This window comes from Podarcis tiliguerta, assembly GCF_965153285.1.
Source record: "Podarcis tiliguerta genome assembly, chromosome: 6".
Taxonomy (NCBI): domain Eukaryota; kingdom Metazoa; phylum Chordata; class Lepidosauria; order Squamata; family Lacertidae; genus Podarcis; species Podarcis tiliguerta.
In genome coordinates, this window is record NC_139539.1 from 51,975,877 (window position 1) to 51,992,172 (window position 16,296).

The 16,296-nt window shown below is 44.7% G+C and overlaps 1 protein-coding gene across 2 annotated transcripts in view; it reads right to left on the reverse strand.

Moving 5' to 3' along the window:
* The window catches only part of MOB3C (MOB kinase activator 3C), a 35,385-nt gene extending 27,955 nt beyond the window's left edge, over positions 1-7,430 (reverse strand). Inside the window, exon 1 of one of the 2 annotated variants that reach the window (XM_083447895.1) lies at positions 7,132-7,430. The gene's annotated coding sequence lies outside the window, so the exon portion shown is untranslated. Of the gene's footprint in view, positions 1-1,972; positions 2,671-7,131 lie in introns of those variants that run through there. The other variant, XM_083447894.1, reaches the window with a different exon arrangement.
* Between the last annotated feature and the right edge of the window lie 8,866 nt (positions 7,431-16,296).

Below are 16,296 nucleotides of genomic sequence, written 5' to 3' on the forward strand. Positions count from 1 at the left end.
CCCAGATGGTTCTGACACTGGAACTAAAGCGGAGCTGTTCACAATCAGCTGTCCTGGGAAAACTTGGTTTCATGTGTGCTTTCCCTAACAAGCAAATAGCAGCTTTGGGTTATCAGCAGGAAAATGATAAGGGGAGTGGCACTGAAGTCCCCCCCCCCCCAGTGTAACAGTTCTAAGACAGTTGGATGGTGTCTTGTACACTTCCTTCCGCCAAGCTGATGCCAAAAGTATTGCTCTGCTTTCCAATGGACCACATCAGTGAGGCCGGGGGGGGGGGGGGTCTTCTCATCCAGGCACCCCATGACCTCCATGCACACTGCCCAGGCTTGCACCCTAAACAGGTCACTTTGGTGCTAGTAACTCAGCAAAAACAACACAGGAGGCAGCAGTTGTGAGTTACTGGTCTTTGCAGCTACCGCAGGCGCTGTGATTCTCCAGAGGATTGACTTGAGCCCCAAAGCTGCACTCTATTTTTTCTGAAAACAGACAGATGCCAACAGCATGCCCTGATTCCCCAATAGTTAGAAATTCTGCACATGACCAGAGGCACTGTTATGGTAGGTCTTAGCCACCTACCACAAAAAAAAAAAGATTCAGGGACTAAGCCCTGGCATACAGGAGCAATAGGTCAGCTAGGATAGATTTTTGCCACCTTCACCAGCCTCACAATTATGGGGACCAGGGAAGGGGTGAACAAAGGCACAACGCATCTCCCCTCCCAGGTGTGGCCTACCTTTGTTTTGCCCAACCTGATGCCCTCAAGATGTTGTTGGACTACACTTGCCACCCCTGATTATTGGCCACGCTGACTGGGGCTGATGGGAACTGCAGTGTGAAACATCTGGTTGGACCAGGTTAGAGAAGACCATTTGAAGTGTCTGCTGCAACACCTCAGCAAATTCACGACATTCCTGAAGCCTGAACTGGCAGTGTTACAGGGGCCACATAATACCCACTCTGAATTTGTAAGAACTTGATATTTTAGTGGGGCAGCAACAACACTATTCATATCAGGCAGGTGCCTTTGCTGAATTCTTTCTGGCTGCTGATAAAAACATTTTTGTTTAGACAAGCCTGCCAGCTGTTTAGAAAATAACTTTCTTATTGTTAACTTTTAAATTATTGCAGTTACTTTTCCTTGCTGATAATTTTATTATATTAACTTTTTAGTTTTGTTTTGAAATCAAGCAGTGTGCATATAACTTGCAAACATTAAACTTGTGTGCGTTCAGCTTCATGCCCTTGGATAAATATATGGAGGCAAAAAGAGGATAGACATTGGGGGGGGGGGCCTTTGGCAATCCCACCCACCTAATGTGTTTTGACTAAGCACGATTTTGGCTTTATGCACTATCTCTGGAACGTAACCCTGACATAAGTTGAGAGTTGCCTGCATAAATTCCATGAAATAAAATAATTAAAAGAAAACCTTGAGAATAGTGACTGGCGATTAAGAAATTATAAATCCAGGGGGCACACAGTCATAGCGTGCCATCTCAGCCAGCCTATTCTCTGCCTCAAACACAGAGGCACCAGTTCTCAGTCCGCACAATTACGCGCTGATTCAGCCCCTCTACCTACCAGGATGGTCGGGCACTGCGCTCTCTCGTCTCCTTGGTGCCGTTGCCAAGCGGCAACTGGCAGGCCTCCAGCGCCAACAAGCGCCCCCCCCCCCCAGCCCCGCCCGGCATAGCGCTGACAAACTCGCTCCTGGATGTTTTCTGCTCCAGAAAACCGCTCTGCTCCCATTTGTTTCTCTCGCCAGCAACCAGCTCCTCGGGCAGCCGCGCGCCTCTCTTGCAAATATTTGCAAACGCCGCCTCGAGCCATTTCCCCCACTCACCGGGGTTGAAAAGTTCAGAAACTCCAGGGCTGCGAAAGGTTCCAAGAGAGAGGCTTGGCCTGGAGCTTTGCCACGCGCCGATCAAACTTCTTTGTGAAACGGGGCAGAGGGGGAGGGAGAGATACTCACCGCCTCCTGCGCAGCCGAGCCGAAGAAAAGTTGCTCCCTCTGGAGCCAAGGAGAAGGATCCCTGCCGCCCTCGTTAAAAGTGCCCGCGGCTTATCAAGAGCGCTGCAGTGAAGGATCCCACGCAAGGAACCTTGGCTGGAGGAGTTCTCATTAACGAAACTTCGGGGCTTTTTCTCTCTCCGCGTTAGTGATGTCACATCCTGACGGTGTCCATAGAAGAGTACAGCTGTCCTTGCAAGCAGCGGCGTGCCAACCCTTTCTTTCAGCCTCCCGGGCTACGCCTCCCTAACTCGCTCCGGGAGTGGGGGCTGCTACTCGCTCCCCCTCTCTCTGAGTGCAATCAAAACTTTTTCTTTTCTTTCTTTTTACTTTTCTCCATTTTCTCTCCCCCTTATCCTTTCTTTCTCTTTCTTTTTCTCCTTTTCTTCTTCTCCCCGCCCCCCTTTCTTGGCTCCTGATTAAACGGGAGTTTTAGGTCCCATGAAAATTCCCCGTAGCAAAAGATTGGGGATGAGGGGACGCCGCAGCGTAATTCAGATTTCTGCCCTGACTCCTCCTGCTCTTCACAAGTGCCAGCCCAAGAGAATGAATTTAGCCTTCCCTGGACACTTGAGAAATAGCCAGTGTTATCTGGCAGCCAAAGAAAGCAAATAAATGACCCCAGTCCAAGTTTTCCTGCCATCTCAGGAGACAAGAGCATTCCTTGCAAGGCGGGGTTGGGGGAGAGTATCATGTGGAGGAGTTGGCAAAAGGCATGTGCTGAGCTCACTGGCTGTGTAGGCATTTAAAATGCAGCTAAGTCACTCTTTTCTCAATTTGAACTACAGCTGGTTTTGGAGGAATTGCAGTATTTCACAACAGAAGAGATATGAATTACAGCTAACAGTATGTGTACACCACTTACCAAAGGGGGAGCAGGAGCGCACTGGATTCAGAGTCCATGGGACTTTGGACACAGCCACCGATAACAGAGTGAAGGATTGAGGATTTGTCACATATAAAAGTGACTTTGATTCTCCCTTGTGATGCTTCTGTGCCCGCTCATATAGTTTAAATATAGAAAGGTGCTGCTGTGTACAGTAGTCAGACAACTGGCATTCTGAACCACCTTTAACCATGGAGGAAGAGCACAGCCATCATGTCTAGTAGCCACAGATAGCCTTATCCATGAATTTGTCTAATCCTCTTTTAAAGGCATATAAGTTGGTGGCCATCACTGGAAGCAAGTTCCACGGTTTTAGTCTGCTCTGTGTGAAGAAGCTAAAGATAAAGGTAAATGACCTCTGGACGGTTAAGCCCAGTCAAAGGTGACTATGGGGTTGCGGCACTCATCTTGCTTTCAGGCCGAGGAAGCTGGCGTTTGTCCACAGACAGCTTTCCAGGTCATGTGGCCAGCATGACTAAACTGCTTCTGGCACAACAGAACACCATGATGGAATCTAGAGTGCATGGAAACGCTGTTTACCTTTTGCCACAGTGGTAACTATTTATTTACTTGCATTGGTGTGCTCTCGAACTGCTAGGTTGGCAGGAGTTGGAACAGAGCAAAGGGAGCTCACCCGTCACGGGATTTGAATTGCTGACCTTCTGATCAGAAAGCACAAGAGGCTCAGTGGTTTCTCAGTCCTGAATGCTCCAACATTCCATTTCATTGGATGTCCACAGAGTCTAGTGTTAGGAGAGGAGAAAAATGTACCCCCACCCACTTTATCAACACTGTGCATAATTTTATACACTTCTATCATGTCTCCACTTGCTTGCTTTTAATTTAAAATTTAATTTAATTTAAAAAGTGCCAAATGCTGCAACCGACAATGCTGAACTATACTGTTGTTGGACTACAACTCCCATCATCCCATTGGTCATGTTGGCTGGCACTGGAAGGAGATAGAGCCCAGAGGGATTCAGGTTCCCCATCCCTGGGCGACACAGAGTGTCGGCTGCTCCTCACTTCAGACGGGAGTGAATCCTAGTTTGTCTTGGAAGTGTCAAAGACTGAAGTTGGGGCCTTCTGCATCCAAAGGAGGTGTCCTACAACTCTGCTACAGCCCTCTCCTTCATATGGAACAAAAAGCCCAATAATCAAATGTACATTCTACACAAAATGAGGTTGCGTGTGTATATGTGAAAATAAGACACACCAGAGACTTGCAACTAGTATTCCTCTAAAAACAACCTTTGAGCTGTCTTTCATTAGGTGTGTCCAGCTCGAAAGGACTGTGGCACCAGGGACTTGTATGTGTGAATGAGGATGGAGCTGGTCCACCCCTCTTTATCACAATGTATGCCACAACCCATGCCATGTATGGAGTGATCACACTGCAGCACACATTGTGTTGTAGAACGTGCTACCAGAAAGCAAAGGAAAGAGCCTTGCGGTCACTCCCAGGCATTCTACTCATTGAGCATTTATCCTGAAGAGCTTGCACAAAGTTTATAGGGAGGTTACACAGTGTTAGCTGTTTGCTGAGCATTCATTCTGAATTGTTATATTATTTGTTTGCAGAGAGGTGATATGGCATTGGACTGAGCAATTGTTATCTCCTAATTTCCAAGGCCCTTCTCCATCACTGTCCTTACTGTCAAAAGTCTGGTTTTGTTTTGCTTTTGTTGTCTGGAGGTTTTATTGTGCAAGAGCTCCAAGTCCACTTTAACTGCGCAACCTGAATTTACAGGGATGTAACTGGATCCCACTTACGAAAGAGCGGCAGCCTGGAAGCATCTTTAGCCAAGCAACACCTGTGTGCCTTTCAGTGCCAAAGTACAAATTCCTTAACTTAAACTACTCCCAAATGCGTTCACCGCCTGCCCCTATAAAAAATCAGTTGCATCAGGACAGGGAATGATGGAGGATTTAGACTGGGGTTCTGGTGCAGGGGAAAGGAAAGCCCAATCCTTGTCTCCATGCCCGAGCCTTGTACCAAATCCCCACCCATCAGGAGTTCCAATCCCAGAACTCCAATGAGATGTGTGGTTTGACCCTAAGCATGCCTGATTCTGCTCTGAGCCATCAAGACTGCAGAGAGAGCGTAGCCCTAATTTCTGCTATAGGGTTTCTCTACGCACTTAGGTATTGTGGATTACAAGTGGGACCTGCAACAAAACATTGCTGTGTGGGGTGCTCCTGTTCTTGTTTCCAGCCATCCAGTCATGCCGTCTTCCAGGACACTCCATTCCACTCCCCCTCAACAGAGCACGCTCAGTCCTCATCTTCATACCTAACTTGTTTCGTCTTTTGAGTCCATTAAGAGATGCAAATCAGGCCTATTGAAAGCAGTCGGCCAACTCATGCACTGGCTAAGGTCCCTAGGAGCTCAGAAGAGCCCAGCACTGATCTGACCCAATCATATTGCCACCCAACCATTGGGACCCAGGCTGGCCATTTTAGTGGGAGGTGGGCTTTACTTTGCATTCTTACTAAGTCTTTTGGTAGTGGCTTCCCCAGGGAGATGGCCTTGGAGTCTTCCTTTTTATTTTTTATTTCATTTATTATTTTTATTGCCTGCTTTTTCTTGCCGAAGGCAACTCAAAGCAACCTAGCTTACCCCAGAAATTTCCCCGCAGCTCATTTGTGTTTGTAGCAAAAATGAGATCAGGAGGCGCAATTGGATGTACAGATAAATCTAATCAACAGAAATATGGCTGTGCCCCTCCACCCCCCCCCCCCCGGCCAAATGAATTCTTTTTTCTTGTTTGTATCCTTAGTTTGACTTTATCTCCAGTGCAGTCAGGCAGAAACAACAGCCGTATTCGTAACATGCTGTTTATTTGTATCAGAACTCAATGTCCTGTCTGACCCCAACACCCCAATGTTTGGCCTGGAAACACTGCAAAGGGTACAAAAGCGGTCTTGCTTTGTGACTAGCTTGAAAGGAAGCCTGATAAGATTTTGATATTTCTTTGAAAATCATGTACTTTGAAAAACCACAAGCGATGCATGGTGAGGAAGAGTGACTTGGATCCGGTGTTTACAAGAAGAATGCCCTTGATACTGAAAAGGATACTGGGAACCACAACCAAAAGCGCAAATAAATCTGAAACCTCTACTAACAATAATTTTGGAGAGACAATCAGGAGCTGTCATCTGGCCGGCAACAGGAGAAATAAGTATGCTTGAATTCTTGCATGGCAGCCTTCAGATATTTGAAGACAGCTATCACATCTCCCCTTAAACTTCCCTTCTCCAAGCTAAACATACCCAGCTTTTTCAGTTGGTCCTCAGGATTCGGTTCCCAGACTACACCCTCCTCTAAATCCTCTCTAGTTTGTCCAAACCTTTCTTAATATGTGGCTTCCACAACCAAACACACTACTCCAGCACAGATCAGGTGGACAGGTTACATTTGTACACATTTAACATAGCTAAACATGCAATAGTCAAGAAGAGAGAACTGCCACAATCTGGAGCAATCCTATGCATATTTGCTAGAAATAAAGTCCCACTGATAAAGCTGCAATAAGTCCCATGAAAACAAAACGCTGCTGACTTCAGAGTAAACATGCACAGGATCACTTCCTGCATGATACTTTTTCTGCATGGGGAATCCTGTCGAGCGTTCCTCTTGGAGAATCTGTGTGCAAAATGTGCACTCTGACAGGCATGAAAATTACATTGATATATCCTGCTCTGTGGTTTCCAAACCCTTGTAAAAAGTAAAATAATAATAATAATGATGATGATGATGATGATGATGCCCCCATTCCCCATGGTGCATACAAGTTTTGTGCAAGGCTTTTCCTACAACCATGTAGCAAAAAAATACATCCTCTACAAAGAGAACCTGAAGCAGCAAAAGCAGAGGAAAATCCCACTGGCTTAAGGCAGTCGGTGAAGGAAAACAAAGAGGAAAGAGCTGGTTTCATATCTCCCTGCCCTCTCGCTCTAGTCAGAGGCCCCATGTACCTGTAGCGAGTTTGCCATCCCACCCACCACCCCGGTTCATGCCAAATCTGTACAGAGGCGAAGAAGCTGTCTTTTCTCACTAGCCGCCATAATAGCCTCTCTGGTGCAAAGTGGGCAAGGCAGAACAGTCTTATAAGTCGACCTTCTTTTCCCCATTACAACCAAACTGAACAGTGACAAACATTTCCTCTTAGGCTGACGTGAAGCAGATAAACAACCAAGCACTACAAAAAGGACAAAAAAACTACAAACCTACCAGTGAAAAGATCCCCCCCACTTTCCTTTGCATTCCAGCACAGCATAGGGCTGACTCCTGATCTGCAGATCAAGCAATTTGAGAGGCAGGAGGAGGAAGAAACCTAGAGGAAGGTTGAGTATTCTTCACTTCCTTTAGGCACTAGTGAGCTTGTGGGGGAAGGGACGTTGACAGTCCCACTTGGCTCATCTGCTGTTCTGCACTGTGCTAACATGCTGTTCCAACCTCTAAGAGGTCTCTTCTCGGCCGAGATCTTCAGCTTGATGCCCACCAGCAGAGCTTACAAAGACACTTTGTACTATCTGAGCATTTATTCCAAATCCTCCTTGGAACTAATAAACCAATGTGTCACTGTGTTTTATATTTACTTAGTTACCTTACCGTATTTACAGATCTCCAGATAACAAAGTCATCTGGATGACTTACAATGGCAAGTAGCACAATAAAATTCAGCAGAGAGTAAAGTCAACAAAGCAGCAACAAAGCATCTCTGAAAGACCAAGACTCAAATAGTTTTAAAGGTTAAAGGCCCAATCCATGGGCAGGCAAACTAAGGCCCGGGGGCCGGATCCAGCCCAATCACCTTCTAAATCCGGCCCGAGAACAGTCCAGGAATCAGCGTGTTTTTACATGAGTAGAATGTGTCCTTTTATTTAAAATGCATCTCTGGGTTATTTGTGGGGCCTGCCTGGTGTTTTTACATGAGTAGAATGTGTGCTTTTATTTGTGGGACATAGTAATTGGTTCATTTCCCCCCAAAAAATATAGTCCAGGCCCCCACAAAGTCTGAGGGACAGTGGACTGGCCCCCTGCTGAAAAAGTTTGCTGACCCCTGGGCCCAATCTTCTTTGAAGGTGTGATGGGGCCATAGGATTTTGTGTATCTGTCTCCACCAGCAGAGGAGGAACTCTGCTCATCCTGGGGAGGAGAGTATGCTGGTCCTGGACCTTACCATTTTGATTATCCTTCCCATTGGGATCAATGGGAATGAAAATCCTTTTTGACAAAAAAAACAAAAACAAACCAAAACCGGGGGGGGGGGGGGAGGTTTCCATCTCGCTGGCACAAGCATGACACATCTTTGGATTTGGTGGTTTCTCTGCCACAACCATTCCTCCCTTCCATCCAACCCTGTAGGATTTCTTTAAAAGGTCTTCACCAGGCACTGGAAAGAGTATAAAGTGGGTGCCATGTGAACATCTCTAGAGTGTGTGTTCAACTCAATGTGTCCCACTTGGCTGGGACACTGAGAGAAGATCTTCTGGCTTCACAGTGAAATCAGCACAGAACACTGAAATGGCCTATCTACATAAGACTGATCCAATATGCAGAAGCTTGTTTTCCTATGGGTGGGCAGACGTCTAGCTGCTCATTCTCCAGAATCAGAACTTGCTGCCTCTACCATATGTCTGGATGCGCCCCCCTGAAGGACCTCCAAGAGTAGACTACTGGTCTGTCTGTCCTGTCCCCCCCCCCCCAGACAGCTGATGCAATACGGACAATCTGCCCAGGAGACTCCTGGAAAAGATCCTGCATATTATACAAGCTGCTGAAAGCAAGAATTGGAAAGCGGCTGAATCACATTGCCAAGATTGAGCAAACTGAGAGAAGTATTACTCATAGGTTCCTGTAACATTGTGCATATGGGGGAAACGACAAAGGACAATGATAAGTCACAAAGGACACCTGTGAGCAAAGTCCATCAGGTTCACCTGCATTCCAGAGAAAATACTTTGCTCTGAAGCAGGACTGGTCTGGCTGTTTCCATTCTTCTGGATGTGCAGGCATGGGGTGCATCAGCACGACTTACAGATTTTAGGACTGACTACTGCAGGGGCAGGGAACTTTTACCCCCCACTAGGGTGAATGTCAGTGGGGCAGAGGTGAGTAACCTTCCATCCAACTTCCCTCCTCCTTTCTCCTTTCCAGCTCTCTAACTCCTTCCCTAGGCTGCTTTCTCACCTGCTGGGGTTCTACATCCCTGCTTACCTCCCACTGGGAATCCCACTGAGGAAAGAGGACAAGACTTTTAATCTCAGGGTTGTGGGTTCAAGCCCCACACTGGGTGAAACGTTGCTGCATTTCAGGGGGCTGGACTAGATGACCCCTGTGGTCCCTTCCAACTCTACAATGCAATGATTCAAAAGCAGGGAGCCAAGTGGGGAGTTTGTCATTTAAAGGAGAAAACTACTGCTTCCCAGGGATGTTTAGCGATGGAAAGCAGCCCATCCAGGTACCAGGGCTCCATTGTAACATGTAGTCTTGTACGAGGCAAGATTTGTTTAGGTGCAAATCAGGGATGTCTCAGGAAATGGTCACTCTATGCAGGGCTGCCCTTGGGCCTGGTTCAGAAGTTCCAGCTGAGGCAAAATGTGGAGGCCAGGCTGTTGATGGGGCCATGGAGCCAATGACATGTGATGCCATTGTTAAAACATCTGCACTGGCTGCCCATCTGCTACCCAGCCAGGTTCAAGGTCCTTGTGTTAATTTACAAAGCCCTGAACAATGAAATCTAGGGTATTTAGGGATCTCCTAAATGCTTATATTCCAATTCAGTCACTGAGATCATCTGCACAAGTAACGTTGCTTAACCCCCAAGCTGGCGAGGCTCATCTGACAGCAACAAGAAACCAAGCCTTCAGTGTCCCCCACCCAGTCCTGTGTAATGCTCTGCCAATAGAAATTCAGCAGATGCCTTCTGTTTCAACCTTCAAATACCTGCTGAAAACTTTGCTATGCTGCCATGCTTATGTAGGTAATTAAGAAAACATCCTTCTGCAATGCTCTCCAATTTTGATTGCTTACTTTTTTAAAAAATTGAAACCATAATGGACCCTGTTTAGCTTTGCAAACGTGCTAGCAGTTTTATTGTGGCATACAGTGTTTTAAAGTGCTTTGATATTGTTTATGATGTAATGGTACACACCCCCACACCCTAATTTTTGGATAGCCTTGTTCTACTTCCTAACTGACAGACACTCAACTACCCAAGTTTGTTATTACAAGTTAATCTGCCATCAATAAACAACAAGAATAAAAGTGGCACCAACCAGAACAGTAACTGACTGAAAGCCAATGCATAGTTGATTAGCAGACTTTGAAGCTGCTATTAATAGATCTCTACAGGATATACCCAGTATGCAAAGTTTTAGGGGAAGTCAAGTTATAGAATCAACAATGCATAGATTGTCTGCTAGCAAAGTTCGGCAGAAAAAATGTGTGAGAAAAAGTTTCAGACTTCCAACTGTTTAAATAGGATCTTGGAAAGATGAATGAGTTTCTAAAGGTTTAGGAAGTAATTAATAACTTAGGACACAAATATTTATCAAACATTTCCTCTCCATTTTTTATAAAATCTAATAGCAAATAATGTTCAACTCTAGGTTGGTCACCTTTACGCTTTTGTTCAGGAAGCTTATTTAGCATAATTTCAATGATGCATAAATACCCGGTTACTAGTTAAAAGAAAATCAGTTAAAAGTTCTAGAAGGAAATGGCAGATGGATGTAATATATGATCTTAAGGTTAATCATGCCAGATAAATGAGATCAAGTTTTGAGATTAGTGTCAGAGGGAAGAACAGCTGGATATTTTCAAACCCCCAAACTGAGTTTCACTAGAATATTTGATGCAATACCACAACAGAAATAACTTTTCTTACGTTATTCTTATTCGTCATGTATATAGTATTCAGTGAGCATGGTGCTCTACTGAGGTGACATGATGCCCTCAGGGTGTTTTGGACTACATATCCCATAATCCATGTTGGCTGAGGCTGAGAGGAGCAGTAGTCCAGAACACAGGGAGGACACCATGTTGCCTGCCCCTGCTCTACCAAGTACAAGAGGCCTGGTCCCTGTTTCAGTCTGAAATTCAACACATGTAAAACAATAAAGGACGGGGGTGGCAGAGGTAAACAAGTAAAGCAACATGCAATTAAATTTCAGTTGTGTGTGCTTAGCCTTAATTACAGGTCTAGCTGCAGAAGGGAATGGAAACAAAGACGTTTCGTCAAGGGCTTCATAGAAAAGGTGGGTTTTGAAGGAAGGAAGACAGCTGGCATCTCAAATGTGTTCCAGGAGACAGTACCAAGCCTACAGGGCAGCGAAGGGAAAAAGGCAAAACCTCCTGAGGTCCTCAGTATTGATGTTCATTTTTTCTTATTTCAATGATCAGTCCATGAAAGCAAAAGTATCCAAAAGTTGAAAGAAGGAAGCAGGAGTAGTGGGGTGATGAAAAGTAATGAAGACATCAAGGACATTATGCTGTATGAACTGCTTGACTTCATAATCTAAGGAGCATCTTCCATTTCTACAATCACTCCAGCTGCAGTTCCCAGCATCTGATCCAATTTCAATTTTGCCTTCTTGAAGGCGGGTGAGAATTCTAAATAGTAGTTCAAACAGGGCCATAACCATTTGCTGAATATCATTATTAATATTCAGTGCTTTTTTTCTTAAAAAAAATGTTTAGGGGGTACTCTCATTTTCCTACTCATATTGAAATACTGCTCCTCAATGAGCCCATTCACAAAATGTTTAGGGGTATGTGTCCCCCTATGCCCCCCCCGAAAAAAGCACTAATATTTAAACCTTACTGGAAACACTGTCCTTCACTGAGCTGCTACAATCCTAAGCATACCTGCTAGAAAGTCTGTCCCAAAGAACTCAGAAGCCCCTTTCTAAGAAACCCAGAAACAGGATTGAGCTGTGGTTGCATTTCTCTTCCCCAAAGCTAGTTGCCTTTGTGGCTCCTGTGGCTGATCCAGTCCCAACCCCTCCTCCTTCCTCCTCCTCCTGTGTCACTCTGTCATTTCCTTGAAGGGAAAAATATATATGTGCTTATTCATTTCCTAAGGGCATATCTTGTGCAATTGTGCAATTGAAGATCTATTTTATGAGAGGTGGCTGGAAGCGTCAGGTCTAAGCAAAACCAAACTGGTCACAGAGGGAATAAAACTACATTCTAAAAATAAAGATTAATACCAGGGCTCCCCCCTCCCCCAGCTAGAACTCAATCCTGGCCCCTCTCAGGTGGTGCCATTGCCATTCCAAGAGAACGAGAGAGGTGTTCATGGTATGCTCCAGACCTTTATAGAAGAATAGCACTGATTAATACTATGCACAGAGATAGGTTATTCAAATTATATGAAAAAGAGAAAGATTACACACATTATCAGGGCTAAATTTACACTGGAGCCCAGAATCAGCTTTCAGTACCATGGTATGCCATGGAACTAGAAAAATCACAAATATGGAAAGTGCCTCAAATCTTGTGGCCCTTCTAGATTTGCACTTTTATGGCTGCAAAAGAAAAGGGTCACTTCATCACTGATTTATTCCATCACGCCCCAGGAAAGCCATGGTGAACTTCACTGATTTTTAGCCAATGGCAACCTAGATTTATCATTATTCTTTTGATTTCCAAGGTTCAGACTGTGTCATTGTTTATATAGCTAAAACAGTAGCACCCCCACACAAGAGGGAGATATCAACAGACTTCTGAAGACCCAAGGCTGGAAGAAGTACCCCCCCAAAAAACGAAAACACCTTTGGTGGGAAAAATCCTAAGAGGGAGGCCCCAAAACAGCCCAAGGTGGACTGAGCATGCCAAGTGATCATGGAATGCTGACCAGCTTTTGAGGTAGGTGGAATATGAGAATGGAATGGCACTGATGCCATCATCATCATCATCATCATCATTATTAAAATTTGTATACAAAATAAAAACACTAATACATAACAACAACAAAACTGTATGAATGTTCTGCCATACGATATATATACACTTTTTAAAAACCCTCTGCACATAGCAAAGTAAATCAAAGTGAAAGCTTCTTGCTAATTATGCTATGGGGGGTGTTCCTGTGCAGGGAAATTTTTGTATGCAGAGCATTCCATTGTGTAAGCCTTCACCTACGGTCTGAAGTGGTACAACCCAGAAACAGATCTGCAACCTCATCAAGAAGTAGGCCTGGTGAAGCTTCACTTTTGCTATTCAGCAGAATGGGCTTTCCTGTTTAAAGAGGAAAGGAGGTGTTTTCCTATAGCGTGTAAAAACAAGGAGGATTTGTAATCAACTGTTGCTCTTTTAAACTAACAAACTTTTCACCTCCCCGTTTCAAGAAAATGAATTATCAGACTGGATTAGAAAAATGTAGAATCACATAAGGATTTTTACCCACTTCAATATACAGATGGTGGGAAGTTGGGGATTGGGGGGGGGAGCTTTTAACAAGTAACTCTTAAAATGGTACAAAATTAAGCTCATCTGCTTTTTATGGCTTCAAAATTAGATTCATGTTGCCTTTTGAGAAAAATCAAAGCCAGCAAACCTCTTCATCAGGCAGCATTTTCTTTCAGATCTGACATTAGTCGAGTCTTTGCTTCATTCATTTCCATTCAAATGATATTTTTTTCCCCTTCAGGGAGAAGAAGGAATACATCGTTTCTTCAGTTTTAATACAGTCAGCTGAGCTAAGAATTTCTGACCAGAAATGCTGATGGCACAAGGACAGTCCTAGGGATATTTATTAACACACTCCCCATGAAATAGATGTGAGCATTAAGACAGAGCAAAAGCAATTTATTTCTATAGAATTTCCAGGTCATCTTTTTGCCACATGGTACCCTTGGCAGCTTAAAGATGATAAAGATAAACACCACACTTCATATATTATTAAGCATTAAGATTCACTTGCTTTCACCTTAAATGACAAAAAGCTTAGATACTTTGTGTACAGCTCCTGCTAGCCACACTCACTCAACCTAGTGACAAAATAATGAAGGTCGTTGGACAAATGTGGTCAGCACACCACAAAGTCTGGCATTGCCCAACATCCAACCAACCTTCTCAGATTTATTTAACTTGCATGCCACTTTATATTTCCACAGAAATCTCTAAGCAGTTTACACACTCCTACAAAAACTGTTTGAAACATGAGCCAATAGTATTGGGACAGGCATCCCCAAACTCAGCCCTCCAGATGTTTTGGGACTACAATTCCCATCATCCCTGACCACCACTGGTCCTGTTAGCTAGGGGTGATGGGAGTTGTAGTCCCAAAACATCTGGAGGGCCGAGTTTGGGGGTGCCTGTATTAGGGCAAATGCGGACTGCCCCACCGAATACAGTTCGCCTGCACTCTGCCTATCATTGGCTCTGGCGCAATCTACTGTTGGTCTCCCTGGTTCCTGCCCAACCCGTCCCAGTGGGCACTAGGCAGCACTGCATATGACTTCTGTTTTGGTTTGGCTAAGAACAAGGTGAGTGCCTGAGTCATTATCACATCTTAACTTTTCTGCATCTCATTTCCGTCTGACCTCACCGTTTACAACTGCCTCTTTCTGGCCCAACCAAATCCCCCCCCCCCCCAAAAAAAACCCTGCTTCTACGTACATGCAACTCAGGATAATGCTTCATGCATCTGATGGACTACCGTACGCAAAAGCTTATTCCATTATCAACCTGTAGGTCAGTGCCACAAAACTCTTTTTCCTGAAAAAGATCTGCCTGACTACCTGTCTGGAAAGAGTGACTTGTGTTTAGCTCACATATTCACAGAGCAAGATGGGATGGTCATTATTCTATAAAGGTCTTCATTGCCTTGTCATGTTTCTTAGGAAGCCAGGCAGCAAGCGCTCGCTCTCTCTCTCTCTGTCTACTTGCAAGGAAGGTCCCTTGCTGCCTGTTGTTATGTCCCTCACTGCATATCTTGTTCCTTATTTATTCCAGTGTTGATAGTTGTACATTTGCAATGCAACACACACACAAAAAGGGGGGAAAACCCCACCAGCATTAGAACAAGAGACTGCAAACAAGTCAGAGCAATGAAAAGTGGTGTGGAACGCTGGCTGAAGAGCATCTAAAAAGAAGTGGGCAATTTTGCCCTCTTGTGGCTGTCTGTGTGATGAGCATTTGTTTCTCCAGCTTTCAAAGGATTGCGCTGGAAGCATATACATTTTGCAATGATATGGTAGAGCAGGGGCAGAGAACTTGTGGGCCTCCAGACATTGATGCACTATAACTCCCAGTAACCCCGACTGGCTGGAGCTGATAGGAGCTGGAGTCTAGCAAAGTCTAGGCTATAGGTTTGCAACCCTATTCTTGAGGTATGGCTAGAAAAGACAAGTTCCATATTCTGTGATTAATAACTCTAATGTAAACCTTGTTGAAATCAGACAAAGGGAAGCTGGGTTCTTGTACCCCGATATCTAAAAAATAACCAACTACCAAGCATACACCTTGATGCTGACGAGGAACGTAACATTAAACGAAATGAAAACCAATGTTTGCAAGAGTCTACCAATCAAATAAGTTGCATACTGAGTGTATATCCTTAATCACTTGCTTTTACCAGATTGGACATTTTATAACCAGAGTAACTGTCATAGTTCCTAGGAGGGAAGTTTATTTATTTGATTTCATAAGCAGAAAATATGCTAGGATCAGAACCACAAAAATTTCCAAAGTCAGGGTGCCACTACTAAAAAGGCTGTCTCACTCTGGTTAGCACCTGTAGGACCCAGAGAAGGACCTCCAAGGAAAATCTCTATATGAAAGGTAGGCTGTTCTGTGAGTAGGCCACCCAGGTGCATACACACACACACACACACACACACACACACAGGAAGGGAGGGGAAGAGAGAGAACTGGTATCTTGAATAGGCTACTGGTTCAAATCTTGCCTCACCCACGCACTCAGCCAATGTAGCTCCCTCTCAGCCTCAGTTGCACATCTGCAACACGGGGATAAAAATGCTGATCTACTTCACAGGGTTAAGGTTACTGTGCTAATGTTTGCAAACCATTTTGGACACCTGAAAGTGTTGAAAAATGCTCAGTGTTAACAGTTACTTATCTTTGCCCTGAATAACTGTTCCAAAACACAAAGACCGCAAAACGTTTAAAGCAGAGCTGGCTAACCTGTGGCTGCCCATATGCTGTTGGACTACAACTCTCATCAGCCCTGACCACTGGTCCTGCTGGCTGAGGCTAATGGGAGGAAGGGTCCAACAAGATCTGAAGAGCCATGGCTAGCTGCCCTGCTTTCACAATGTCATTTAAATGAAGGACTGCAGCTCTTTCATAGTTTAAAGGCTCCCAAAGGCTCCCAGAAGAATTCGGCAAAATTGCACTTCCCACACCCAACCCACCACTCTTTTT